General features: G+C 45.5%; 1 protein-coding gene and 1 long non-coding RNA gene across 2 annotated transcripts in view; one reads left to right on the top strand and one right to left on the bottom strand.

The window, feature by feature from the left end:
• LOC119373801 (uncharacterized) overlaps nt 1–27799 on the top strand; it is a 153635-nt gene that overhangs the window by 60599 nt on the left and 65237 nt on the right. The window lies entirely within an intron of this gene.
• LOC119373988 (uncharacterized) lies at nt 551–26153 on the bottom strand. The gene is made up of 3 exons (XR_005180046.1): nt 26005–26153; nt 14378–14464; nt 551–653 (listed from the first exon to the last, which is right to left on the bottom strand). It is a non-coding gene; the product is annotated as an uncharacterized LOC119373988 (long non-coding RNA).

The following is a 27799-nucleotide window of genomic DNA, read 5'->3' as shown; positions in this document are numbered from 1 at the left end:
TACTGCTTCATGCCTGCGTGAATCGCAATATTATGAATATTCCTCACATTTTCTTTCCTCTTTGCAGGTTACCCACCCTATTTTGAGCTCCGTATTTGGAATTCTACGGTTACATCAAATCAAATGTACTCATATCAAATGTACTACACGGTTCATGAAACACGGTGGAAGAGGGCACGACATTTATGAGCCGAAGTGCCAGCGTCTTCTCATTGCGTAATGTAGAGCCAGTACAAAGCTTCTTTTAATTATATTAGGAATCAAAGGCAAGAAAATGTTCAAGCAAAGCAATGCAGCCATGTGTCGTAAAGTCTATAGACGGTTTCAAGATTGCGATAGCAGGAGCACGTGGTGTACCCCAAGAAACTTCCGGTCACCTCATTTATTATTCTGCAACACCGAAGCATAAAGCGCTTTTTTAAGATTTGTCAGAGTAAGGGAATGCTCTTTTTCCAGTTTCACATAGAAGAAAGGCGCTTATAGTTAAAGACTAACACTTTCAGTGTTGTGTATAGCTTAGAAGAATATTTAATTCAAATATTTTGCTAGGCACAGGGAGAAAAGTGTTGAAACTCTACGGGCTACTCGCCAAGACTTTTGTTCCCCGCCAGTCCTGCCAACGCCAGCGTAGGAAACCGGAAGCGGTCCAGGGCCTGTGTTAGTAAACAGTGAAACCCTCTATACATGCAGTTTCAAAGAAATGTGGGAAACAATATCAAAGCCCTCAAAGCGGTGTTTCATGCAAGAATAAATTCGGTAGCACAGAGACATAGCGTCCTTCCACTCTGTGAAGGTTGGTAACTAGCGGAGCTGATGGTCGCAATATTTCCAAGGGTGGCGTAAGCACGGAAATTCATTTAGGTTGAGGCATTCCCCAGCACACTTTTCTCGTGCGGCAACGGCATCTTCTTGTAATGCTCGTCAGCACTTTGAGTAGCACCCTAAAGTGGGCGGGAAATACCGCACGTTTCACATACCACTTTCGCAAAGGATCAATTTTCCCGATGTGCACCATTTTCAATGTCGGCTTTGTAGGTTGTCGTGCAGAGGGCTATTATTACACCACCTCGGCAGTCAACAAGGCCTTCATTAAAAGTGTTCAATTTTTACAATTGTTTTGCACTAGGGATACAACGCATTCATGTAATCCAGAAATATTCACTTCCTAAAGCTCGGTTGTATGGCCTAGTGTCTAGGAAACTCGCCTTGGGGACATGCCGGTCAAGGTTTCGAATCCATCCCTGCCAAGAAAATGTCCCTTGTTTTGTTCATGTATTTCTTCATTCCCTAGGATTTCATTTTTTACGCCGCTCCACTTAATGTACAAGAGGATAGACTTTAATGCTTCGAAATGCATCACTGCCTCCTAGGAGGCGCTAGGAGGTTTCGGACTACGCACGCAGCTATCCGCTGGAAACTAGCCTAGCGTATAAAAGCTTCGGTGTAGAAGAAACGTCAGTCAATTATTATCCACTACCACACCCTTAGAGCCCCTAAAGCAGCAACGCTTAGCAGTCAAGTTTCCGCCCGCCGCAGCAAGTGTCCGCTATGCTTGAGATATTGTGATATCAGGTCAGCTTTGTTGCCATTTTTTCTGGATGTGACATATACGATTCTCATACCTGCATTTATTGCGCACGAAAACAAAGTAAAGGAATTTTAGGCCACAGAAGAAGACGGTTCACGGGGTGAGCGCTAAACATCGACCGAGTCCGCTTCAGAAAATGCCACGGAAAAAAAATTTGGGCAGATCCCACGTACCGTAGAAATCGATGTTACACGAAGCATGCGCGGGATGGAGACTGTGGCGGGATTTTCCACACTGAGCGAAACGTTACGGAATGACGCTAGAGAAATGTGGAAGTGGTATACGTCCACTCATATGTCGAAGAGTCGCATATCTATTATATGACCAGTTTTTTACAGATGCGTAACGATGCCAACAGCAACATGGGTATTACCAACACCAGACGCGGTAAGCTGATATGTAGTGCTTATTTTCTTCAATACCGGATAGCGCGAATCCGAACACGAAAAAGAAGGAACATAGATGCACAGGAAAGGGGTTACTCGCAACTAAGGTTGATTCAGGAATGTTTCCCTAGATATATGCAGTCGCAGTCGTACCGCGCATACGTTATAGTCACAGTTACAGTTGTTATGCTTATAATTGACCGTTATGACGGAGAACCCACGCACGTTTCACGAACCGGTGGTTCTGTGTAGAAGGGGTTCTTCCCAGTTCGTGCATAAGGTCACCATCACCGTGATCAGTGAGCCCCAACAGCTGGACTGGACTAGTTAATCGGATCCGTTCGTGATGGCGGCTGTGAGGAGTCTAAGTGTAGTGAAGTACGAGGTATAGTGCAGCTGGGAGAAATCCTGGATGCCACTTACGATGAAATGATCTATGATGCCTCCTGTCGTGGACGTGGCAGCGAGGTCTTTTGATGCCCTGTCCACATCCAAGCCGTCTTTCACGCAGCATAAGGACGAAGCGTTGTTGGGTCTTGATAAATCAATATTGTAGTCACCGGTAGTGAAGAGAGGCCTCGTTCTCTCAGCAAATTCATTGTAGGAAGCATTCACCCCGGTTTTTGCTTAATCCACGTGGTCCACGTTGCGGACCACGTGGACGAGTCGACGATAGTCGAGCGTCTTGCAGAGGTGTTCTGTTATCAGCTTCTTCACTTTCCTTGCGTCCGGCGCGTTGGTGTAGCGGTTACGATGCTCGGCTGCTGACCCGGAGGTCGCGAGTTCGATCCCGGCCGCGGCAGTCGCATTTCGATAGAGACAAATGCTTGATGCCCGTGTACTGTGCGATCTCGGTACACGGTTAAAGAATACCAGATGGTCAAAATTTGCGGAGGCCTTCGCTACAGCGTCTCTCATAATCATATCGTGGTTTTGGGACATAAAGCCCCAACAATTCTTATTATCACTTTCCTTACATGTCAATGTGTGTTTTCGCGGTTACTGTGTTTTTTTTTTAGACTCTGTATCACCTGTGGCACATACCCGCATAGCATGAACTCTGGTATACGGGTATGTGCCACACGTGACTGAGAGAAAGGGTTTCATGACGTGCGCGACAGGCATTTTGCGTTATTCATGTCATGACCAGTGAATCGTGTTCGTCACGCACAGGTCCCCTGCTATGCCAATTTTGGTATAATAGATGTTAAGGAGATGACCAGCAGAGCGCCCAGACGTAGGCGACTAGATTAGATAGATAGATAGATAGATAGATAGATAGATAGATAGATAGATAGATAGATAGATAGATAGATAGATAGATAGATAGATAGATAGACAGATAGACAGATAGACAGACAGACAGACAGACAGACAGATAGATAGATAGATAGATAGATAGATAGATAGATAGATAGATAGATAGATAGATAGATAGATAGATAGATAGATAGATAGATAGATAGATAGATAGATAGAAGCGGCCAAAGTGCCTCAGGTTCCCTAAGAAATGCTTCGCATTTATTAGACAACTTCAGCGCATGCGCACAGCGGCTACGTCACTAAGAAAGCATCAAATGAAAACAAGTAGACTTACTATTGAATAGTTAGATAGATGGGTGACTAGTACGTTCCGTGCCCTTTTTAATGTGATAACGAACGAACGTGGTGATTACGCAAGTAGACCGAGCGACAAAGTTCCAAGGAGACGACCAGTGGTGTCTGTGGCACAAATCGTAAAATCACGAAAACAACCAGCGCCGCCCCTAGCGTCATTTGGTACGTATAAACGCTAGCGACTGCCGAGTACATTTTTCCGTGCATTCGCGCAGTTTGAAGCATCGTCAAAATAAAGTTAGGGCCGTGACTAGGGCACCTAGATGCTTTAGCGCGAAAGCGGACGCCCGAAGATAAACCCTCCTGTGCCAAAATTATAGACGGTTTCGCTGTTTACAAACACAGACCCTGGATGGCTTCCGATTTCGTGCACTGACGTAGCACTGTCGTGGCACAAAGCCTTGGAGGGTAGCCCGCAGATTTTCAACACTTCTCACCCCGTACCTAGCCAAATATTTCAAATAAAAATGCTTCTAATCTATACCCAACATTGTGAGAGTTTGTCCTTGACTTATGCGCCTTCGTTTTATCTGCAGGCGGAAAAAGGGTCTTTCCTTACTCTGACATAACTTAAAAACACGCTTTCCGCTTCGGTGTTAGAGAGTGATAAATAGAGAACCGGAAGTTTGTTGAGGTACAACACGTGCTGCTATTATCGCAGTCTTGAAACCGTCTATATAAAATGCCCAGGAATAGCTTCGTTAAATCGGGTTTGCTTCTAAAGCTTCCTTGTTAATTCGGGTTGATGGCACAATGATCCTTATGGGTACCTGCTGGGCAATATAAATTCATTCGTTAGATCGGAAACTTCGAAAGATCGAGTTTCGTTAGACGGACTTTTAACTGTATTTATTCCATTGAGAATGTTACTTACACTTATATATCATCATAGCTTGTTATTGCGAAAAACTACATTACTGTTTTAAACGTGCTGAATTCGTCATAATTTGAAGATCCCTAATACTATCTTTGCCCTTCGTTGGTTACCCATCCCATTATGACCTCCGTGTCAGGAATTCTACATTTATCCAAGACTTTCACTAAAAATGTCTTAAACAGTCCACGAAGCTTGTGCAAAGAGAACATATCATTCATGAGTCGATTTGTCAAGGTCCACTCCATGCGCAGCGATATCCTCAGGATGAAGGTACTCCTGTATAATCTGTCTAACTAGGAAAGGCCGGAAAACCATAAACCAGGGGAGAGCCACGATTTCATGAAATCTGTTGAAATAAATCCACCAACACATCTACTAACGAAGTCTGTACGTATAAGGAGTGTTTGACGTGAAACTGCAATTCCAGGACATACGAAGAAAAGCCAATCAATAATCACTTAGAAACCCAAGCTCAGAGCCTATCCAGCAACCATTGTGAGCAGTCATGTTTCCATTCACCGAAATTTGAGGCAGCGGTGATTGATTGATTGATTAATTGATTGATTGATTGATTGATTGATTGATTGATTGATTGATTGATTGATTGATTGATTGATTGATTGATTGATTGATTGATTGATTTTGGACAAAGAACGACAGACACAAGCGCTGATTGGTTTCAGCGCTTGTGTCTGTCGTTCTTCGTCTCGGTCCCGTGTTTAGCGCTGTTTGCTCTCGCCTTAGTACGTGTAATTGACACTGCTAAAGCTAGAAAATTTTTTCGCAAGATTTTGTAGCCCTCTGTGATCGCTAGATCATACAACTGCCGTCAAAAAACTGGAACGCATCTCCACGAAGTGAATGATGACGAGTGGGCGTAGCTAGGTTCCCAGGTCCATAATGTATACGTTGTAGTCGCTGACTAGTACAAAATGTTTGTGCTTGTAGGAGTTTTACATTGTTCTGTCACAGTTATGATTATTATCAGTGTACTGTTCAACCTTTTTTCGTGTCTCACATATGTTATCCGAGCGTTGTCTCATATAATGTAAATTAAGTGACATAAAGTGACATAAAGAGTCGACGACAAAGCTCGGTCCTGAGGTCCATAATGCGTACATTGAAGTCGCCGACTGGTATAAAGGGTTTGTGCTTCTAGGTGTTTTAAATTGTTCTGTCACAATTATGATTGATATTAGTCTCTTGTTAAATCTTTTTAGGGGATTTTACACGGTGGTGTGCCGTGAGCACGGACACCCTAAAACCACATGAGGACAATTGAGTTTCGCCTCAAAGAGTGCAAGACTATGCCATAGTCTTGGCCCGAGTGAGCGTGCAACAGCGCTCCACACCTTCTGCATCTCTGACGGAGTCTCTCTCTCGCCACTCTCGGTGGAGTGCAGCCCTTTCTCCCTTTCCACCGAGCCGCATTCTCACCCCTCAGGTCTCTATATTGACGATTTTCCTCAGCCGATTTGTTCAATCAAAATTAGATGGCGCCACCTCCCCATGACCTTCCCCGAGCCGTGGCATTTGGCAGTATGTCTCCATCCGCGCCTCGTCGTCTGCTTGGTGTCCCCACAGCGTCCGCCCGCACGCGTTGGGCAAGTCAACGCCTCCTCTAGAAAGGTGCCTGCGACGTTGTTCGCTTTCCCATTGGAACGGGAGGTTCCTCGTAGTTCAGTGTTTTCTCCGCAAGGAGCTCTCGAAGCCGACATTACTTCCGCTGGAGTCAGAAGTCACGCCACCACAACCGATGGCACGGCCGCTTCGGCGAGCGCTGCCTCCGGTAGACATTGCTTTAACCTCGGAGGCATGGAGGTTTAAAGTGGCCGCTGCAGCGAGCGCTCGCAGCTGACACTGCTTGGTGGAGCGGAGGAGAAAACAGGAAAGGGCTGCGAACCAGATTATCGGCTCACGTCGCAGGCATCTACTCTAGGAAGCTTTGGACAAGTAAAAACGAGCAGATGGCAGCTCGGAAAGGAGTTAACATGGCGACACCTGTGGACGCGGTTTCCTTCAACCTCGAATGTATCACGTCGTCGGCATGCACTGTGTCGCCCGTGTTGTTTGCTCTTGTTTGGTTTGGTTTGGTATCTACGCTCTTGTTTGCTTTATATTTGCGTCCTGAAGTTTCGAGGGCAATGTATTAGTCGGTATTTTGCAGTGTTTCCAAGATTCATTCTCAATTTCACAGAGACAAGGCTTAGCAAGCGTAACTAAAGAAACACACCTGATCTCAATAATAAAGACAGAACATACGCGATGTTTTGTCTCCAACGTGAGCCGAGACAAAGCGATGGCCGATTTCGCCATTTATTGATTGCTGCCAGGGCAGTGGGCAAACAGCAAGCGCGAGTTCGGATCAAAGCGGGCGGTCGCGTCTGCATTGGCGCTGCCATGTTGGCTTGTAACCCCAGCTACTGGTGATTCCGAATGCAACGATTGAAGGCAACCGCATAAATGCGAAGTAGAGTTAACATATCACGTATTGCTGTGGCGTAGTACGTACCAAACAAACACAAATGTCTTATCTTTATCAACGTTTTGGGCGATTACGTGTAGAACGTGTAGTCATATGCTTCGCTAGCATGTGACTTTCTTACTCCCTTCTGCAACCAGCTTGTGTGGTACGGCCACGGCCGCTTCTCTGATCCAATGCCTTGGCTGAGGGAATGCCAGTTACGATCACGTGATTAAACATGGCCGCGCCCGCCGCTGCAAAAAAAAATCTTCAATAGCAAGCTACAACGCCTACGCGGGCGCCTGGTCGACTGAAACAGCCTCGCTATATAAGGGCGCAAGCAGCAGCGACAGTGGCATAAATGTCGGGCTTCATCTATGCGAGACTCGCCATGCTTTCTTGTCCTTACGCAGCGTTCTGACCTTAAGGGCTTCATTGAGAGGGGGTTGGGACAAGGTTGTCTCTGAGAGAACCTTTATTAGAGATTTCTATTGTCTAAAGAACACCCAGTAAAGTCGGAATGATTAACAACTCGATGTAAAGTGACGACATATTAGTACGTTACTTTATTGTCCATTGGCAAAAGCACAGGGAGAAGCATGCGCACACAACCGTCGTACCCGCTGTGCTTGAGTGCTTCTGTTGCAACAAGCCAACATTACCGAGCACAAGATATCTGCTTTTTGACTTCCCTGCGTTCAGTAGCGCTGCCCAACATGAAGTCACTGGAGGACTGGCTGGAATTTAAAAACAGAAAAAATGAGACGATTGCGTGCTGCTAGATTCTCACTTTAGCGCCGAGCGATCAAGTCTTGTCTCCTCACCCTCCTGGAACTTGCAAGGCAGACAGAAATTGCATAATTAATTAGCTGGTGTTTTTTCCTTCCGCCGTTTCGCACCTCGTATGGCCAGCGCTGTGCTTGAAATAAGCTGGCTACTCATTCATTCTCTCAATCTTTTGATACTGCCGCATATCTATCATATAACGTAACATATACCATAATGGAATAGGTTGAACGAAGAGGAGAAAGTGCACATAACATGAAGCAGTCTGCAATAAGCGCACGGAAGAAGATGAAGTGGAATAGCGGTAGAAGTGAAGGGGGGAGAAGTTTTGAATAAAATGGCGGACGACACCCGTCTGATCGAAGCCATGTCTTTTATGTATTAGTTCCTAGAAGGAACGCTACATTTTGGCGCAGCCGTCAGCTTGCGAAGACCGTAAATGTGGGTTACCTTTTTCATCGACGAGGCGTCATCGGAGCCTCTTGTTTTCATACGGTACCAAGTCCACGGTGAGCCAGCGATGGACATTCCTCGCGAAGTTAGCTCGACCGGACTGATCGACACGGTACTGCGAGAAGCTTCGATGAGCCGCCAAGCCCTTGTGCAAACAGGATCGGTGAAAGCGAATCTGCAGCTCCAGACACTGAGCGAACTCATTCTGGAACCCAGTCGCCGTGGCACCTTCAAGCAGGAAACGGCTTCCGAGGAGGTGAGCAGCGTTTTGTCTGCCATTGAGCGACAACAATGGTGCAATATGCAACAGGCTGAAATGATGGGATCATTGGTCAAGTCGCTTAGCCAGGAAAAGCCACAACGACAAATTGTAGAACCAGACCTTTTTGATGGAGACTCGAAAAAATGAGGGTCATTGGATGTGATTTTGTGAGTATGCATGCGAAAGGAATATGTGGAAAAGTGACGACACGAAGATTGTAAACATGCGCCGTTATTTGGGTGCCATCGCAAGAAAGTGGTACGATTTGCATCCTATGGATGGAGCACCAATGTGTTGGGAAAGGTGGAAGAGCAGCTTTTTGGCGTGTTTCCAAGGCAATGCTGTAGAAAGATGGGATGCGGCACTACACTTCACGTACACGACTGGCTCTTTGCTGGAGTACTGTCTTGAGAAGCGCCGCCTACTGCATTCTGCAGAACCAAAGCTCCCGTCATCTGCAGTTGTAGCTTTGGTAACGCAAGGTTTTTCTGTCAACATCCGCAGTCAAATACAAATAAGTGATCCGCGATCATTTGATGAACTTCTGCGATGAATACAGACCTCTGTGACCATATTTTCTTCGCGGGATCAGCAAGGTGGTAAACAAGGCCATGATCTTTTCAACCAAAGTAACAATGAAGCGTTCATTCTGTTGTCTGAGCCTGATAAGGAGTATCGCGGATGTGTTCACCAGCTTTACACTTACTTTACGCCCCTATTAGCGTAGACGGCACTGATATGAAGGCCCTTGATAGTGGGGCTTCTGTCTCTATCATCAATAAGAGTCGAGTGGATGGCGGTCGCCTGCATACTGGTAGAGCATTGCGAGTGCAAGCCTACGATGGGTCCGTGAGCACGCATAACGAATGGATTACGCTAACCATTGAATTTCAAGAACAGTCAATTACCACTGACGTATTGGTCATTCCCGACGTCAGCTACGATTTTTTTTGTCCCGTCCAGACATGAAGAAGCTTACGATAAATATCTATTGGGATGACAGACTAATGGTTGAGGACAACGTCGGACCAGAGGATCTCCATGGGGCGCCTAACAAAACAAGGATGATTTTCGACCAGGAGTACATTAAACGAAAGTACCCAGAACTTACATGCATGGGCAGCTGCCCTCCGGCGATGAAATCTCACGTCGTCCCTTTCGAACTTAGTGACAAAACAGTTGTGCGCAGAGTTCCTTACAGCATGTCTAGAGATAATAAGGTGTGGCTGAAAAAAGAGTTGCAAGAAATGTTGGACGCTGGTATTATCCGCCCTTCTGTTTCTCCATTTGCTTCTCCCATAACTATTGCCCCCAAAGAAGATGGAACATACAGACTCTGCACAGATTACCGGGCTTTTAACCACCAAACAGAGTTGATACCTTATCCAATGCCGAGGATCGACGATATCAATGACGAGACTGGTGGTTGCCATTGTTTTTCAAGAATAGACCTTTGCAGGGGGTTTTGGCAAATCCCACTCACGGAAGAAACGAAAAAGTACACCGCATTTATAATCCCTTTTGACTTACTTGAGAACAACCGCCTACCATTTGGCTGGAAAAATTCTCCGGCATGGTTCCAGAAAATTATGACTGATATCCTGAAACCTTATTTGGGTGTATTCTGTAACGTCTACATTGATGACATCATCGTGTATTCAAAGACAAAAGAGGAGCACCGGGATCATCTTTCACAAGTTCTTCAAGCTTTGAGTCTTTCTCAACTCAAAGTAAATTTCAAGAAAAGTGCTTTCTTTGAAGACAAAGTTGTTTTTCTCGGAAGAGTCTTTGAAGGACGTACTAAAAGCAAGAAACGGGAATCAGTAGAAAGAATTTCTCAGCTGGCAAAACCTTATGATGTGCACTCTCTACGTGTTTTCCTTGGCCTCGCAGGACAGTTCAGGGCGTTTATCAAGGACTACGCACTGAAGACACGGTGCCTCACACGTTTAACTCAGAAAGACGCGCCCTTCCAATGGAATGAGGAGTGCGAAGCTGTCTATTGTGAGCTCGTAAAGCTAATATCATCGGATCCCACCCTGCGCATAGCGGACTTTTCTCTGCCTTTCGTACTGAATACGGACGCATCACACTACGCGACCGGTGCAGTTTTGTATCAGAAACCCTCAAAACAGGCCGATCAAACGAAGCATTACGTGGTGGGATACTACAGCTACACGTTGAAACCAGCTGAATTTAATTATTCTACCACAGAAAAGGAAGCGCTGGCAGTCTTAAAAGCAGTTCAGTATTTCCGAACTTACCTTGAAGGGGCTAAGTTCATGCTATTCACGGACCATCAGGCGTTGACACAACTTTTGAATGTGGCACAACGAAGAAGACGCATTGCTAGATGGGTCAACTATCTGCAACAGTTTGATTTCACCGTTTCGCACCGTCCTGGCCCGCTTCTAACCGATGCTGACGCACTGTCTAGATTGCTTGTTCGTGGGTCCAGTGAAAATCCAGAAATGATCGATCATATTAAGCTGTGGGAAGGTACAGAAGATCTGCAGTTTATTAATGGAAAGTACTATGTACCACCCACCCTGGTTCAAAAGCTTCTTCATCTCTACCATGACACCCCTGGATCAGGTGGACACGGCTGAATTGGGTGACAGACAAACCAAAATTTCTGCGTTGAAGTTCCCCCCAAAAAGACTATCTTCTTTAAAACCCGTTCGAACCCCCACAGCAGGAGAGTGAGACAAGCAGCCGCGCCTCAGACGTCCCTACGTGCTCCAGCTATCACATCGTGTTGCCCTATCCCATGTCATCTATACAGAACATCTCTTCCATTACCAGGACGATCATTAAAATATGCCTGCGATGTCCACAAAATTGCTGCTGCAAGCGGACGAATTGCATTAGGGAACAAATGGCACAACCAACGAAAGATGCGGATGCCAAGCGGTTCAGTAATTAGTACAAGGAAATCATACGTTGCTGTTGGCGGACAACGCTGTCCTTCTTTAGCAACAATTAGCGAAAGTGAAGCCTGCGATTATGGTTAATTTTCTGGGGGGATAGTGTGGGCGCACTGGCGATTGTGGCGGCTGCTACGAAGATCACAAACAGCGCTCTCGGCCTTGGCGCGCTCGCGCTCGGCGGTACAGTGGGCAGTCTAGTCCTGCGTCTTGGCCATTAAAGGTTGTTTCATTTCTGCCTTAGCATGGATCATTGCACACCTCCCACACTGGCGCCCAGCGTGATCCTCGCAGCACCGATGGATCCCGAGTGGGCACGACTGCCGAAGCACTCAAACGGCTCAATCTATGTGTATTCACAAGGACAGGATTTGCTGAGCACTACGTGGGGTGGTCCATAGTGCGAAGCCTACGTTTGAACACGATCCTCTCAGTCCACTGACGACTGCGGCATGATGACGACGCCATCACAAGTTAACACCTATAGCGCACAAAAGGAACTGAAAACCTACTGCCAATGGTTTTGCCTACTCATAACCTACTGCCAATTCGTACCTACTGAAAACCTGCTGCCAATTGGTACCGCTGTGACTACCAATGGTAGTCACAGCGGTGCGACACGGACACAGCTACCGCTGTGTCTTCTTCCTTTTGTGCGCTATAGGTGTTAATATGGAGTACCAACATGCCCAAACTCTCGTTCTGCCATCACAAGAGAGTGATCACTTTTCATGTTTTCGCCACTGGCTACTATCATTGCTTGGTGCTGCCTCGTAGAAATGGTTAGTACCGGACCTACAGATAACAGGTGCCTGCAAACAGGGATGTCACAAAGTCGCGTGCGATGCCTGTAAGTGTGGCTGTCAGATTAGACTTTGTCGCAGTCATGTTGTCATCACCAGAGCATGTTCGGCCAGTGTAACAGTTAACACATTAGCTAAGAAGGAATTAGCTCAGGTAAATTTTATTTTATCATGCTTTCATCGCCTACATACCATTTTAGTCGTTACTACACTGTCCACTATGTAGCCGTCATTTCGCCTTCACTGTTTTATTGCCATGTCATGTCATATCGTCATCATGTCATACGTCATATCGTCATCACGCAGCAAGAGTCCAACAGTGGTGGTCCTACTATCACCGTTCTATTGTAGTTTGGATTATGTCTTAGGCTCATCATCGTGTCATCCCAGTTGTTTCATCTTCATTTCCGTGCCATAGTTGTCAATATTCTTATTACTTGCCACCATGTGCTTGTGATGCTGTCGTCAATGTTTTGTTAACATACAGTCGTAATTTCGTCGAAATCACAATTCCAGTGTGATAGCCTGGTACCGCGCCTGGAGACACTTCTTCTCAGGAACCGCCCAGAGATAGTGGTGCCGGGACAATACCCAACCACAGCAGAGAAACAGACAACTTTGCCAGTTGGAACTAGATCCAGAAAACCATCACAGTAGTGGGGTTCACCTTTTTCGAGTTAGCGTCTGACTGTACTGGTCAGGCTTGACGCTTGGACCACTGCACTCCATAACCGTAGTCATGCACAAATTCATCGCCTCTCAAAGCATCTTGGCAGCTTCATTATTGTCGGGCCAATATATTAAAGAATTAAGTGCGAATGAGGCAATAATGAAGTTATAATCATATTATCTGGGGATTCACGTCCCAAAACCACGATATGATTATGAGAGACGCCGTAGTAGAGAGCTCCGCCAATTTCAACCACCTGGGGTTCTTTAACGTGCTCCTAAATCTAAGTACACGGGCTTCAAACATTTCCGCCTAAATCGAAAATGCAGCCCCCGGGGCCGGGATTCGATCCCGCGACCTTCGGGTCAGCAGTCGAGCGCCATAACCACTAGACCACCATGGCGGGGCACAATAATGAAGTGAATCTCGACTTTATTTTATTTGTTTCTGCATTTCCCACTTCTGTTTTTCCTTTTGCCGCAAATAGTCAACGGCTCAAGACGTGAATCGAGGCATCGCACTATGAATTATCCATGATGCACGTTTGACGTCTACTCTCACGTTCGCACACTCACGTTTGTTTATGGCACGGCGAACAATACAGGAAGAGATGCTTGAGTGGAGGCATTAAGGAAAGCGGATGAAGTAAGCGCGACCTAAATAAAGCCACTTTAGTGCGTAAGCACTAATTTAAAAACAGCGATGTATTTCAGTATTAAGGTATATTTAGGTTCACATGCTTCCATTCTGCTACGCCTAGACGATTCTTCAACTCGTGCAGACTATCCAGTCGCAGAGAACCGCAAATCGCTGGAAAGTACCCTAAGATGCTTTGCAGAATAAGTAGGCCGATACCGTAGATAGTGCAGAGCGCAGTCTAATGACGTATAGTCCAGGCTATCGTATCATTTGCATACTACCGGCGTCTGACCTACCATACAACCAGCATACAACCAGCAGTCCATACAACCAGCGGTACTGAGCCCTTGGTAATGTCGGCTATTGTTGCCGAAGTGAAGCTAATTTGGCTAAAAGATGGGACTATTGCATACTACTGATGAAAAAAACTATGGCTCGATCTTGTTGAATAGTGCTAAGAGGTGTTTACTAAAGGAACGCTAATGCCGTCTACTGCTGGCAATTGGTGTTAGAATGGTGCCTTGTGCTGACCAGTAGCATATGACGGCTAATATTAGCTAGAGCTGACAGGTAATACCGATAAGTATGACCATATGTTGGTTCAATGGTCCGACTTGAAATAATGTTTATGCCCTAGCTCACAATGCTCTAGGATGGAGTTTTTGCATCCCTTTCTGTTTTGTAATGCTTTATCTGCATTATGTTTCTGACACAAAGAAGACCATTTCTTTAATATATATCTAAAACGTACGTCACTTGATCAAGAATCTTCTAATTACTCGACTCTATTTCTCTTTAAATAAGGGTACTGGAAAACTGAAGATGAGGTATTTAAATATTAAGTTCACAACATCAAAGTTAAACGGTAGCAAGAGAACCTTTAGAACATATAAATGCCAACATACGTTGCACCACAGGTTTGATCTTGAGAAGACCACAGGAACAGTCTACACTTCTGTATATCAGTCGTTCGACCCATATCGGATCCAAACCTGGAAGCACAAAACGAAGAAACTCAACTGTGTTTGTCTAGGTCAGCAGGTATTTGAGGGATAGTTTGGCTAGCGCCGTGCAAAACAACCTAGGAGGAATATTGTCGATCGTAGCTTTAACTCGGTGAGCATTCACTCGTTGAATATATCTTTGATTTCTTGCAGAAGATATTCATCATCACCGTACTTTTTTGTGTTTGAAAAAGCCGTACATATATGAAAAGACACGGACTAAGTACCACGTTTATGCATTGCTCGACATTTCGGCTAAACTATGTCGGCATTCAAACACTCGGCATTGTATTTTAAGTCCGTAACACTTTAGAGGCCCGGCCTGTCACCCAGCCGTAGATCTCATGTGGTGTGATCTCGCCCTAAATCAAGTGAAAAATACAGGGCTAAAACAAGGCTAGGAATGCTCAAAACCGCGTCAAACTAAAAGAGCCAGGTGTAAAATAGTAAAATTAACACAAATAACCAAGAAGTAACCGAAATAATTAACATTAAATTGCTAAACATGCTTCGAAAACAAGTGGCTGACTCCAACATCGCGCAAGAGAGGGCGCCACCGCCTTTGCTCATCCCACTAGCGCTTCCTCGGCGCTTCGTCGCTACATCTGAAGGGAAAACAACCTGACGAACTCGCTGCAGACGACACTGCTCAACTGCCGTACGAAGCAGGAAGTCGATAAAGCGCAGCAGAAACTAGAGCGCATGTGGCCCACCGAGTTTGCGAATCTCCCTAAAAAGACTCTACTTGTGCTGGGGAATACCTACATGCTTACCCCATACATTGACCTCGTTGGCTGTTTCGTACACTACTAACGGGAATCACTGGGTACCCGTGCTACGCACTTCGTTTGGTTTCACGGTAGTGGAGCTGCGTTTAGCGCAGGATTTAAAACTACACCAGTCGCTACGCAACTATTTTTCTTCGACCTTTAACGGTGTACTAAAGACAAAACGACTTTTGCCATATTATTAAACCACTCTTACACAATTCTTAAAGCACAATACATGCCGCAAGAGTGCGTCTAAGCGAAAAAAGGGGCAAAAAGAAAATGCAAGTGACGACGCAGCGCCGAGGTTCCAGCACCAACTCTATGTGACGACGTCTGCTCGGTAAAAAAATTTGGGGAGGGGCAAAGCATGTAAGCAAGGGTGTTTCAGCTCCGCTAACGTGAAACCTGTGGAGGGGCGAGGCACGCTGTGTGCGCCGGTGTTTCCCACAGCAAAATCACTGATAATGGGCAATGAGAGAAAGAAGAAAGATTAGATACAGAGACCCGCATTCCCCTTTAGTTAACGTGCACGCTGCGAATCTTTATTGTTCAACTACGCACAAGAGAAATCTCCCACCGGCACTACATTGCAGGTCAAGTTCCAGTGCCTCTATATTCGGGGTGTCCGGTGAATGGTGGCGCACCGCTGTCGGTTTTTTCAATCAAGAAACTAGCCAGCAGACGATGCCTGCGTCGGCGTTGTCTCTCGCTCTTCGCGAGTTGGTAGTTCAGCGTTCATCGCAGAAAGAGCATTACCATAGTCAACGTGCGCCGTTCACTCTCTCTCGCCACACAGCGAGCGCTGAGGCGGTGGCGCCCCTCTTGCGCTCAAGGAAATGGACAGGACACGACGATGCAACCAAACAAATGGGTCACGTCGATGCACGTGGCGACAGCAGACGATGATGCACCGCCGACAAGCCGAGACACCCAGGTGCTTCGCCCCTTAGAAAACAATTTTCAGTGCGCACTAAAGAAACCTGAGACCTTTGATAACCAGTTGCGGGAAATCTTATGAACCCAAAGAGGACAATTAACGAAAAAAAATACTTTCTAGATGCTGATTTTAGATTGCCATTCGAATTTCAGTGCGAAAGTAAATAATATGAAAACTCTAGCTCCAATTTCTGTCTTCCTACTCAACCTATTATGGTGAAATTAGTGAGAATAACGTTGTTCTAATGGTTCATCAATGTAGACTTCCTCAGTGCTTGGTTCAAAGCATAGGGTGCTACTCAAAGCATGGTGCGCTACTCGTTGAATGCTTCGCATGCAACTTATCCCCCTATGAAATGGGATCTGTCCGTTTTTATTATTTGAAAATTGTATTTTGCCTAATGAAATCTGAAATCAGACAGGCTACATAGTCATGAAAGTAAAATGTAGCATTCATACGACAAGGACCCACTTTCTTTCGTTAGAAAAATAGTCCTTGCATCGTAGCACGCGGAAAAACTAATGCAAAGTAATTCAGAAGACGAAGTGCGAACGATATTAGCACTACTGATTTCTGAAAGCCTTATTCTGCATTTCATTTATAGCACCCACACAATTCTGCTTAACAGCTCACGAAAGAAAGTTGCAAGAAAGCGGCCACTAAACGCAGGAGCATTGAATGCGTCAACAATGTGCGAAACACGCTACGTGAATGCAACGCCCGACCTCTTTAGTAGAAATCATTTGGAACACTGCTGATATTCTTAATTTCAATGAATTATTATAACTTGCCAACACCCGCCCGATCTAACAACACAAGATGAACAGATGTTGCCGGCGGTAGCCACCACATCACATTTCTATTTCTGCAGCTTTAATGACGACAAAGCTCCGGCGGGAGCTAGCATTAGCTGGCGCCTTGTGCGTCATTTGGTGCGTTCGCAGCTGCCTGTGCCAGCGATTGCACATGTTGGAAAAGCGTACAAGGGAGACCCCGAACAATAATATAAAAAAACGCGTTTGTCTTGGCATTGCAAAAGAATCTTGCGTCTTGGATTATGAACACAGTCTGTATTTAGTTCAAAAATATTTTTGCAAAGGCCGTTGTATAGTCCCTCTTTGCAATGAATATTCGAGGTCGTGCTTCTTCAGGCCGGTTCAGGCTAAAGCCACTGATCGTCTCACTTGAAAACCCCATGTCAGAATACCGTCTTTCGATAAGGGAATATGGTTTGCTGGCTGCGGGTTAACATCCTTCATATTAGAATCGTCATATTAAAAATATTTACTGCAAAGACGCTGAAAAACAAAAGAGGAATCAAGTTATAAGCATGAAGAATTGCTTATTATCGGCGACAACAACTCTGTTTTGAAACTCAAACGTACACTGAATGCGAAACCAATTTTGCTTGTATTATTACCACGAATTAGCACGAGGTTAAAATACCTACATTTATCGTTCTAGGACGCTTGAAGAGCCGGAAAACACGCAAACATCTAGTAAAAGTGGAGGGTGCCAGATTGAAGTACGCGCACGAACTCGCCATGCCGTCACAGAGATTTAGCAGCGTCTGCTCTGGCCTACATAGTTATCTGTCTGTAAAATGAGTTCCATTATGTTCAAATGCAGCCGCAGACCTAACACGGCAAGTTCCCAAGGGGGCCAATATATAAGAAGAGGCTGGAGTCCGGTTTACCAACCTGACTGTCAGCCGAAATTCAAAATTTTATCTTGGGCCTTTATTTTTTTATTCTAATACACAACCTATTATCGCGAAATTACCGACAGCATAGCTCCCAAACAAAAATGCCTTTGATGTATGGTGATTCAGAGTTTTTCTTTGGTGTTCCGTAAAGTAGCGTTTACACTCAGCAATTTCCATGATGCTATAACACGATCAGCATTACTAAACTTAGGAAAGACTAACTTTCGGCCTTCATGGTGCGACGTCTTTTTTAGAGTCTAGCGCAGGAACTGTGAAAAATGGGCATGAGAAGGAGCGCACATGGTGGTTACTTCCATCCGTGTTTTATTGGAAGTGGCATCACATTGCACAGCCTGCCGGCCACCTCGCGGGCCCGCTCCGTGAGCTGATCCTTGGGAGCGGGGCTGCGTAGAAGCGTCTCCAAATAAAGTTGTTTTCAATGCAATTCAAATCAATCACATTACACAGCCACAAGTAAATGATTTAGAACCATTTGATGCTGCAAATGTCGCTTTTTCTCTGTATCCTTAATATGTTAGCTGAAATTGGATGATTTTGGCGTGCGTCTCTGGTCCATACAGTACTGAAGGAATTCTACAACCTGGAGCTGGGCTAGAGGAAATGTTTATTTTTCTTTTTCTCGCGTGTCCCGTGCTTCTAAAATTTTCGCTCACGACTCTACTCATGCAACGAAACAATCGAGGCATGCGCTAGCATTTACGGAGGCGCGAAGACCGGACATTGTCTTCCCTAAATATACTGAACGTGTGCTAACAGAGCCACAGCCTAGCTTATCATTACTTGCGGACTCACTGTCCAGTCTCGTGATTTTCGTCTTTGTACCTACGTACCAAGAAACAGCCTTCAAGTAGAACCAAACAATGAATACTGCAAGATGCTGCTAAATAAGCAGCATGTATTTCTTCATAGTCTTGTTCACAGACACTGTACATATAAAACCGTTTCGTAGCCTTCACGCTTACGCAGCACCTGCCTTCGATGGCAGAAGAAACTTTGTCACAGTTTCATACCCGCACAAACTCGCTCACAACATAAAAATATCCTTGTTCAGAACAACTGTAGCGGAGGTCTTACGGCCTTGCACGAACTTGGAAAGTATGCGAAAACACCAACGACATTCCTCATAAATGGATAGTCTGCGAAAAGTACCACCAAACGTCTCACGTGTCCTCCAAATAAGGCGTCATACACCTCATAACACTCTCCTGACGTAAACGGTAAATATGCCCCTAGAGACGTATCTCTATATGCTTAAGGATACTACTAAACTACTAATCAAATTGTGCTACGACACCTTGAACCAGTTAAAGGGACGCTGAAGAGAAACAATGAATCGGTTTAGATCGATAAATTGTGCTCTGATAAATCTAATGTCGTCAACTTTTCCATCATAGGTTAATAATAAAGGAGAAAATCAAGTTCAAAGTTTCATTGTTAAATTTAGCGCCAAAATCTCTGTGATATCACGGTTTTCAAAGTTTTCTCGCTTACTAAGCGTCTTCTCGCAACAATCGTGGTGTTTTTGGTATCGTGAAAGAGTACTTTACTAATATGAGAATAATCGTTTTGCTCTTTAGTGTCCCTTTATTACGTACGCCAAGTACTTTCCCTTTAATCGTGTGGCGGCATCATTATCATAAGAATCATCATTACGAGCCTATTTTATCTTGACTTGAGGACGAACGGACTTCTCAATGACCTCCTATTTACCGTATATTGTGCGAGCTGATTGCATTCTATGTCTCCGAATTTGTCACTCTATCTAACTTGCTGCGGTCTTCGGCTGTGTATCCCATCCCTTGGTGCTCATTCCGTTGCTCCAAATGATCACTGGTTGTCTGCCCCATAGAGTTTCCTAAAATTAACTAGAGGGGACTCTGGCGCTGCGATCGTTCAGCTACCATGGGAATGATGGGTAGTACACAAATTTGCCTAGTCTTCGTGCTTGCGGCTTCAAACGTACTTGTGGCTTTGTTTATTGCTATGTTTTGGCTTTCTTTCGGATAAAAGAATGGATCGTTGTGAACTTCGTGACCAGATTTGAATTGCTGAGCCTAAAGAAGTTAAAGTGGCGAAGTGAAGCTGCTGACTTTTGCTGAACTTCGTTTTTCGACAAAGCGGACGCAGCCGACGCGGAGCCAAACGGAGCCGAAAGTACGAAGTTTAGACAAATTTGTGTACTACCCATCATTCCCATGCTGGCTGAAGCGTCATGCGTTGCAGCTCCCATAGACACTAGCGCCAGAGTTCCCTCTAGTAAGTATTGTAGGAAACTCTATGGTCTGCCCTGCCCATTATGTGGCCAGCCAAGGATTTTTCTTTTGCCTAATGTCAACTAGAATATCGGCTATCCGTGTTTGTTCTCCGGCTCATTCGGCTGCCTCCCAATCCTTTAAAGCGCCTGATGTGTCTTCTATCCTCTAAACGTGGCCCTTATCTTTTTGTCGGGTTTATTTGTGATCCTCTATGGTTCTGCCGGACATGCTAAAACTGACGGCATGCAATGATGGTACACTTTTTGCCTTAAAAAAAGCGACAGATTGCCTGTCATGATTTAAGAATGCCTGACATGTGCGCTCTAGCCCATCCTTTTTTTTTTTTATTGAAATGATGAAATAGGAGAGGTTGGTGCTATTATAGTGGCACCGGCTACTCCTTCTTGCTTAGAAGACAGAATATGTAGTAACAAGATTAATAAGGGCAGAAAATGCAATACAGTAGAACACATAGGAAAATACGCACAGCCGAACATCACATGGCAGTTCATAAACGTCTAAAACGTCTAATAGGTTCATATGTACAAAATACACGCAGCCGAACATCACATGTCAGTTCATATACGTCTAATAGGTTCAAATGGCAAACTCAGCTCACCTGTATACGTTCAAACTCAAATATTCTGTATTGCTTGACATACACAGGAAAACACACTGACACAAATGATGACACATAAAATCAAACGCACTATCACAAACATAACACAATTCTTTCAGTATGAAGGGGAAGTCGACATCGTGTGCAGTAGGTCAATGTTTCCATAAAATATTCGATTCTTCAAGAAACTTCTTGAAGGCGACAAGCGCTCTTTTCTGAAGACTTGCCGTTGGCCATGGACCTAGTATTTTCGTCAATGTGAAAGGCCTTCTATCTAAAAGTAGCAGACTTGCTCGTAATACTTTTCGTTGTGAGTCATATTTTGTGCACTCGATAAGTAGATGATGTACATCTTCGTCAGGGTGGCCGCAGGAACATTCTGTACTAGACGCACGCTTTATCCTGTGTAGGAAGTGTCGCGTGTAAATGCTGTGCCAAGCCGTAGGCGGTGGACTAATGCTTCAAATCTACTATTTTCTCTCAAGTCTGATGGAATGAATAGTTTTATGTCAGGGTCTATTAAATATAAGTCCGAACTTTTAGACTTTTCATCGAACCGCGCAGAGATGGCGACGCTGTCTTCAGTCGCCTCTTTCCAAGATACGGCCACAAGTCAAGCCGAGACATGTCAAGATTCGTTTCCCTTCATGTTTATCGCGGCAGTGCACGAATCTGATGGTCGATGCGTGTGCGTTTCATTTCTACAAAGCACTTCTGCAAACGCGACAAGGAGGCGCAACAACGGTGACTTTGGATCAGCTCGACTTAGTGGCGCGTCTAGATGTTTTATGTCTAGATGACGCCGTATGCTATGGCCGTATGTGCTTGCGTTAGCGTTAGCGGGAATGCCTTCCGCTGTACTAAAGGACCACCAGTTGGCACGCAGCGCGTTCCGTTTTAGCGTTCGCGTTGAGCCGCACGCTAACGCTAACGTAAGCGCTTCCCGCTATACTAAAACTCGCTATTGCCAGCCCTCTAAGACCCTTCATGCACGGTGGTCCCCCTAGGTGGCCACCAACTTCAGCGACACAGTGCTATGTGCTGTGCTAAGTACAACTCTTAAATTCTGGATTCCTTGGTATTAACTATTTATACAACGTGTTGTCCTAAGCTATCAACGTAATCAGAACCGGATATACAATCATTTCTGTAAAAATATCTCGTGTCCCTCGTGTAGCGCGCCTTCAAGACGACGGCAGCCGGATGAAAACAGACGTAACCCGTAACGTTGAAGTCCAAACAAAGTGGCATTATCTCTGTCACTATGTTGAAAGCTTTAGAAACGTGCCGTATAAAATCTGGCGCGAGGGGCTGGTGTGCTTCAAGAGAAAAAAAATGAAGAAAAGGTAGTTGCCTGGGTTCACCACTACGCCGGAACGAGTTAATTGTTTTTGTCACCTTTGTGTTCTCTTCTTCAATTTTACTTGACCAGTGGTGGGTAGTGGGGTTCGCCCAAGTTGTTTGTAACATATGTCAATGTTTGCCGCCCGAGTGTTCCCTTCATTTTTGTGGAATAGAGCTGAATAGTGGTTCGCTAGGCTAGTTGGTGATTTGTAAACGGGAAAACAGGCTCGTCGAAACAGCGCTCGTCCTGTGTGTCCCTTCGCTTGTGCTACGTCTCCTTTCGCGTTGTTTTTTTTTTTTCATTTACAAAGTGAATAGTGGGGTTTCCCCACTTTCAGTGCCGCATACGTTTTTGCCTGTGGAAGACTTCATTTTTACTGTACCAGTAGTGAGTAGTGGGGTCTGTCGATATTCGGCGACACATACCTGCGCTAGGTGTTTTTGCACGCACCCAGACAGAGCCTATTCATATACATCTTTGCTGCGGGAGCAACTGGCCGCCTGCAGAGACCGAACCAACAACCTTCGGTTAACGCGTCCCGAGGCTGTCTTCATTACGTTGTCTTTGGAAAGTAAATGTTAGTTACAGGCCGTGTTCATGTTGCACATGCTTTGAAGGGGGCATGCTTTTGATTCTTTGAAAGTAACCCATCGTCCAGGTGTTTGCTGCGCGTTCTCGTTGTCTTTAAGGCGTTAGTGCGGTCAACAAAATAAAAGAACCGGAGTTCTCATGACTCTCACTTTGTCTGCTACTCGCGCTGCAGGTGGCATGGAAAGCTTTCGCGGACCGCCGCAGGCCGCTTCGAGATTACAAAAAGCGGTGGTGCTGTGACGTGGCATACTGAGGGGTGCGAAAGCCATACAAATGCGAGTGAAAGAAAAACTGTGACATTCAACTCACAGTCAAAGCAGTTTAAGTGAGTAGTGAGATAACTCGTGAAAGTTAAACGTATAAATAGCGACCCCGAAAGCAGTGAAGCTTAATTCGGGATTTTAACTGTATGATGACAATGAGAGCAAGTTAAGCGAGTATTGTCTTAATTAGTGACGGTGGCATCAGGGACAGTTAATAGTGATAGCAAATTAGCAAACGATGGACTTGGATATAAAGTGGACGGTAAATTAGCTAAACCGGATAGGTTTCGTTTTTCAAAGCCATTCTATGCAGGGCTAATGCTAAAGAAGACCTTGGAGCCGCGATTACGTGGCTGAAGTCATCCACGCGTTACTGGATTACCCTCTCTCTCTCTATCTAGCGTTCTCTCCTGTATCAGTATATGCATTCGTCATCCGTGTAAACTGACCCGGTGCTGGAGACAGGGCAACGTTGAAAATGCTGCAAGAGCGCTACACTTTACTCGACAAAAAATTAATAAATAATAAAACGACCGAGTGAGCACACCATAGCCTGTGGCTTGAAGGCGTATTCGTTGATTACATTCTGGCACCGTTTACACCAGAACGTGGTCCAAAGCCGCGTGGCTTTGCACCGACAACGGTCTGCGCTACCCCGTGACTTCGAGCCTCCTAGGAGGAATGACAGCAAACACTGCCTTGATTGAAAACTGCTTCAAGAAATCGGTTGTAAAACAAAAGCTCACAGAGTCCGTATGCATCCGCCTAAGACGACTCGAAGGCGAAAGCCATCTTCTTCTTCAGTCGATGCATTGATCCTCCCTCCCCCCCCTTCGAAGCTTCCTACACCTCACCTGGCTTTGCACTGCCTCCGTGATCGGCCCACCTTTGACCCGGAAACGACTTCATGTGATGACGTAATCATGTGACGTTTCGTTACGTGACGTCCCAGTGATTTCCTGATGGCGTCGTAATCACTGCGCAAATCGTGGTGATATGTGTCGTCATGATGACGTCATATGGTGACGTCATCACGCCATGGGGAATTTTTGGTATCGCTCGTGTTGACGCCGCCGACGCCGACTGTGAATTTTCGCTTTTGATAAGGCATCTAAGGCTCTTGCCTTAACAACACGCTTACGCAAAAGACTAAGGAAAAAGGCACAGTTTCGCCGCAACGGCGAAGAAATGAATGCCATAGCAACAAATTGGAATGTAACGCGAAGAACGGAAACCAGCTTGAAATTTCCAGCGCGTCGTTCAAGCGAAAAGGACGCACGAAAAGAACACACACAGGACGAGCGCGATCATGCGTCACAGCTTGACACTTGGAGCGCACTGCTCAAACATAAAGCAGGACGCACGAAACGAACGAACAGGTACACACACCACGAGCGCGAACTGTCACAGTTGTTACTTATTTCTGTTTGAACAGCGCACTCCTTTCGCAAACGCGGCCGCTTCAGCGAGCGAAGTTACCTTCACGCTCTGTGTCTTAGCGCGGACATCGCGAGGAAAGCACATTACAGACACCCCCCCCCCCCCGCCCGCCCCATTCTTTCTCGGATAAGCGCACTAATGCGACCACGCCCTCACGCCCTGTAGGGCGAAGAGAAACGGCGTTCGCAGGAGCGAGGCGAGCTGGCCGACGCCTTTAAGTGCGCCCGTTGCGCTCCTAGCGCCAACTCGCTAGTAAGGAAGAAACGCTTATAAGCGCCTGCCATCTCTGAGTGCTGCGGTAAAGGGTGTGTATATAACGCTCGCCGTTAGCCAGCAGGGCGATCTGCGCTTTGTGGCATAGTGGTTTGAGCCATGCGCTGCGGATCAAGAAGTCGCTGGTTCGATTCCGCTCTTCGGAAGCTTTTTTCGGAATTATTTTTCTTTGGGACTTATATATATATATATATATATATATATATATATATACATACATACTTATACATATACGCAGCATGACGGTGGCGACGGCAAAAACCAGCCGAGACTGTCGATATAAATGCTATCGCAATAAAAAAGTGGGCCAGATCAGCTCTGTCTGTGATCCTTTCTTCCTTGAGGCAGTGTTGAATATTGTTTATTATTTACTACCAGCAACGACATTCAAATAGTTCTATGTGCATTTTCAATCGAGAGAACAGGCTCTGACAGTAACATTATCTCAATTTACTTCATGAAAGCGGCATTTCATAATCCGTGCCAACTACGACCAGTTGTAAGTAAGAGCTTCTCAGTGTACAACTCTTTGCGTGAACATCGACTGTTCAAACTCAAGTAAATCGTCAGCTTGGTGAAGTTGAGGGTCTGACGAATTTCCGTCTGGTTAGGAAGAAACATTGGCGAAAACAATAAAGAGCACCGACCAAGGCGAAGAATACATACTCACGTTTCAGCTCCCACTCGCGCGCCTTCGTCACACTTCGAAACGTCAGTAAGCACGATGTAATAACGGCAGACTGGGCTTGTTGGTTTAAGATATTTGAAGTTTAAGGCGCGAATAAGACACGGACGAAGATAACGAACACACACACGGACTCAAGGCGCTCCGTGCGTGTGTTCCTTATCTTCGTCCGTGTCTTATTCGCGCCTTAAACTTCAACTATGTTAGTAAGCACTGTTGGCCTTGGTCAGCTTACTTTAATGTTTTGACCAGAATGTCGACTTTATGCGTGAAACTTTTACCCCGTGAAAAGAGTTTCATGAAAATGTACCGTTTGTGAAGCAGTCGCAATAGGCTGATCATGTTCCAGCGACGCTATCGCAAGCCTGAGGTTTACCGTGCTCTCGCAAATAGTTCGAAAAGTGGTAATTGGGACGCAAGTGCTTAAGAGCCACGTCACCGTTCAGTAAAAATACCAATGGCGTTTCCCAGAAATGTAGCATTTCAGCAAAACAAGACGTCTCAAAGAGTAAGCCTAAGAAACATAATGCGCATGGCTTTACATGTCCAGTGACCTGCACTGCCATAAGCATATAGCAATGATATTTGCGTGCTACCCTAGTCATAGTAAATAAAACAGCTGACCTGCTTGATATCCGTAGAATTCAAGCGCGTTCTTGAGAGATTGAATCCTTGACGCCCATGCTGAGCGATTACAGCCAAAATTAGCAAAGCTGTGAATAGGCGGCCACATTGCTTAGGTCTTCAGTGTCCAAGCATCACAACCAACCAGTTCTCAAGTGGCACAAGGTTTCGTGCAGTAATACTTCTCATTCTTATTTCCTACAGACAATCCGTCTCACAGGCTTGACAACTGAAGGTCTCTTGTTCTACAATGTCCGATATGATGGATGAATCCATTTATATGCAAACTGAAGAGAAAATAAATTGAATAAATCATCGGTTCCCAGTTTTTTCCAGAACGCTACTAGGAAGCTGAGGCTGGCTTTTCAAAAAGAAAACTCACAGAAACCTTCAGATTAGGCCGGAATGCTTTCTTAGTCCCTGCAATCATCACTGAAAGTTCCTTAACCTACGAAGCATCCTTTCCGAGAAACCCGTCTGTGTTTTGTTGTGGCATTGGGTCACACTAAAGTTGATGAGAATTTTCTTTTTTTAAAGGCGAAGCACGAATGCAACTTCACGAGCGGCCACTCCTTGGCCGACCGGAAAGGCCGTCAACATTTCTGTTGGTTTAGCTGCTCCGGGTGATTGCAGACGCCTTAGGACAGGTGCCTTCCTCTATCACACCGCATGCGCGATGGAGAAAACCGTGGAAGTGGTCACTCGAAATACGAGCACGCAACTACACAGGGACGCAAGAAGACAGATCCCTGTCTTCCTGTGTCCCTCTGTAGCAACACGCTCCTATTTCTACTACAACGAATCACCAACTCTCCTAATCAGACATTTTTTTCAAGTCGCCACTCACCAGGGACGACACTCGAAGGTCTACTCAGCTATACGCTCTCCATCAGGAATTCGCCTCCAAACTGTAGGAACAACAGGGTGGGTGGCTTGTCATTTACATCGATGGCGCACTACTCCCAGCCACAGATTCGGCCACAGCCGCCTGCTCCTTGCCGTCAATCGGTACGGCGGCCTCCTGTCGCCTCTTTGCCGCAGCACAGGCGGCTGTTGTCCACCTGGCGCCGGACCTTCAGGCGGCAGACCTCAAGGGTGCCCCGCAGATGCCTTTAGCTCGGTTGGCGGTGAGCTGCGATCTGTATCAGCGGAAGGACTTACACATTTCGCAAAATAGCTTGAGGATTCCTTTAACTTATGTTGACGTTTACGATTATTGATACTGATGCACCGCAATGTGTGTCTTATTATTACGCTTTATTTCTACTTTTGTGCATTATCTGTTTAAGTTTATTGTGATTTTTTTTTCACTTGTGAACAAGGCTCCCGTGTGGGAGCCGAAACGTCTTTTTCTGTGTGTTTTAATTTTCACTTTGGTCGGCGCAGTGCCTTGAGGTTTTTTGCCTTCACCATGTATCATGCCGACCAGACGGGCTTCAGTCAAACATTAAACTTCAAGTTTATTCTGCCTTCATTTATTCTTCTTTTTTTTTTGCGTTGGTAATGCGCACAGTAAGCACCCTTTGGTTTTTGTTGAAACCACATTATAGCCGACTGTACTAGTCCGAACAGTCTCCATCGAAAACGGTGCCCGCGAAAATGAGGCGCTCTTTGCTGGTGAAAAACAAGGAAACTAAATATGTGCGTCAGAGGAGATGTCGCTTCCATTGTATTTACAAAAAACAAGAAACATCGCATGGTCCCTTTAGCTAATGCTGAGGAGATCAGAGATAAAAGCCTATGTTGTGTGAGGCACTTTTCATTCACATCAGACTCGATTGAGTATGTAGCGGCC

This window comes from Rhipicephalus sanguineus, chromosome 11 (genome assembly GCF_013339695.2).
Source record: "Rhipicephalus sanguineus isolate Rsan-2018 chromosome 11, BIME_Rsan_1.4, whole genome shotgun sequence".
Taxonomy (NCBI): domain Eukaryota; kingdom Metazoa; phylum Arthropoda; class Arachnida; order Ixodida; family Ixodidae; genus Rhipicephalus; species Rhipicephalus sanguineus.
Note: the sequence above shows the minus strand (reverse complement) of the source record. Positions and strands in the feature narration are given on the sequence as shown.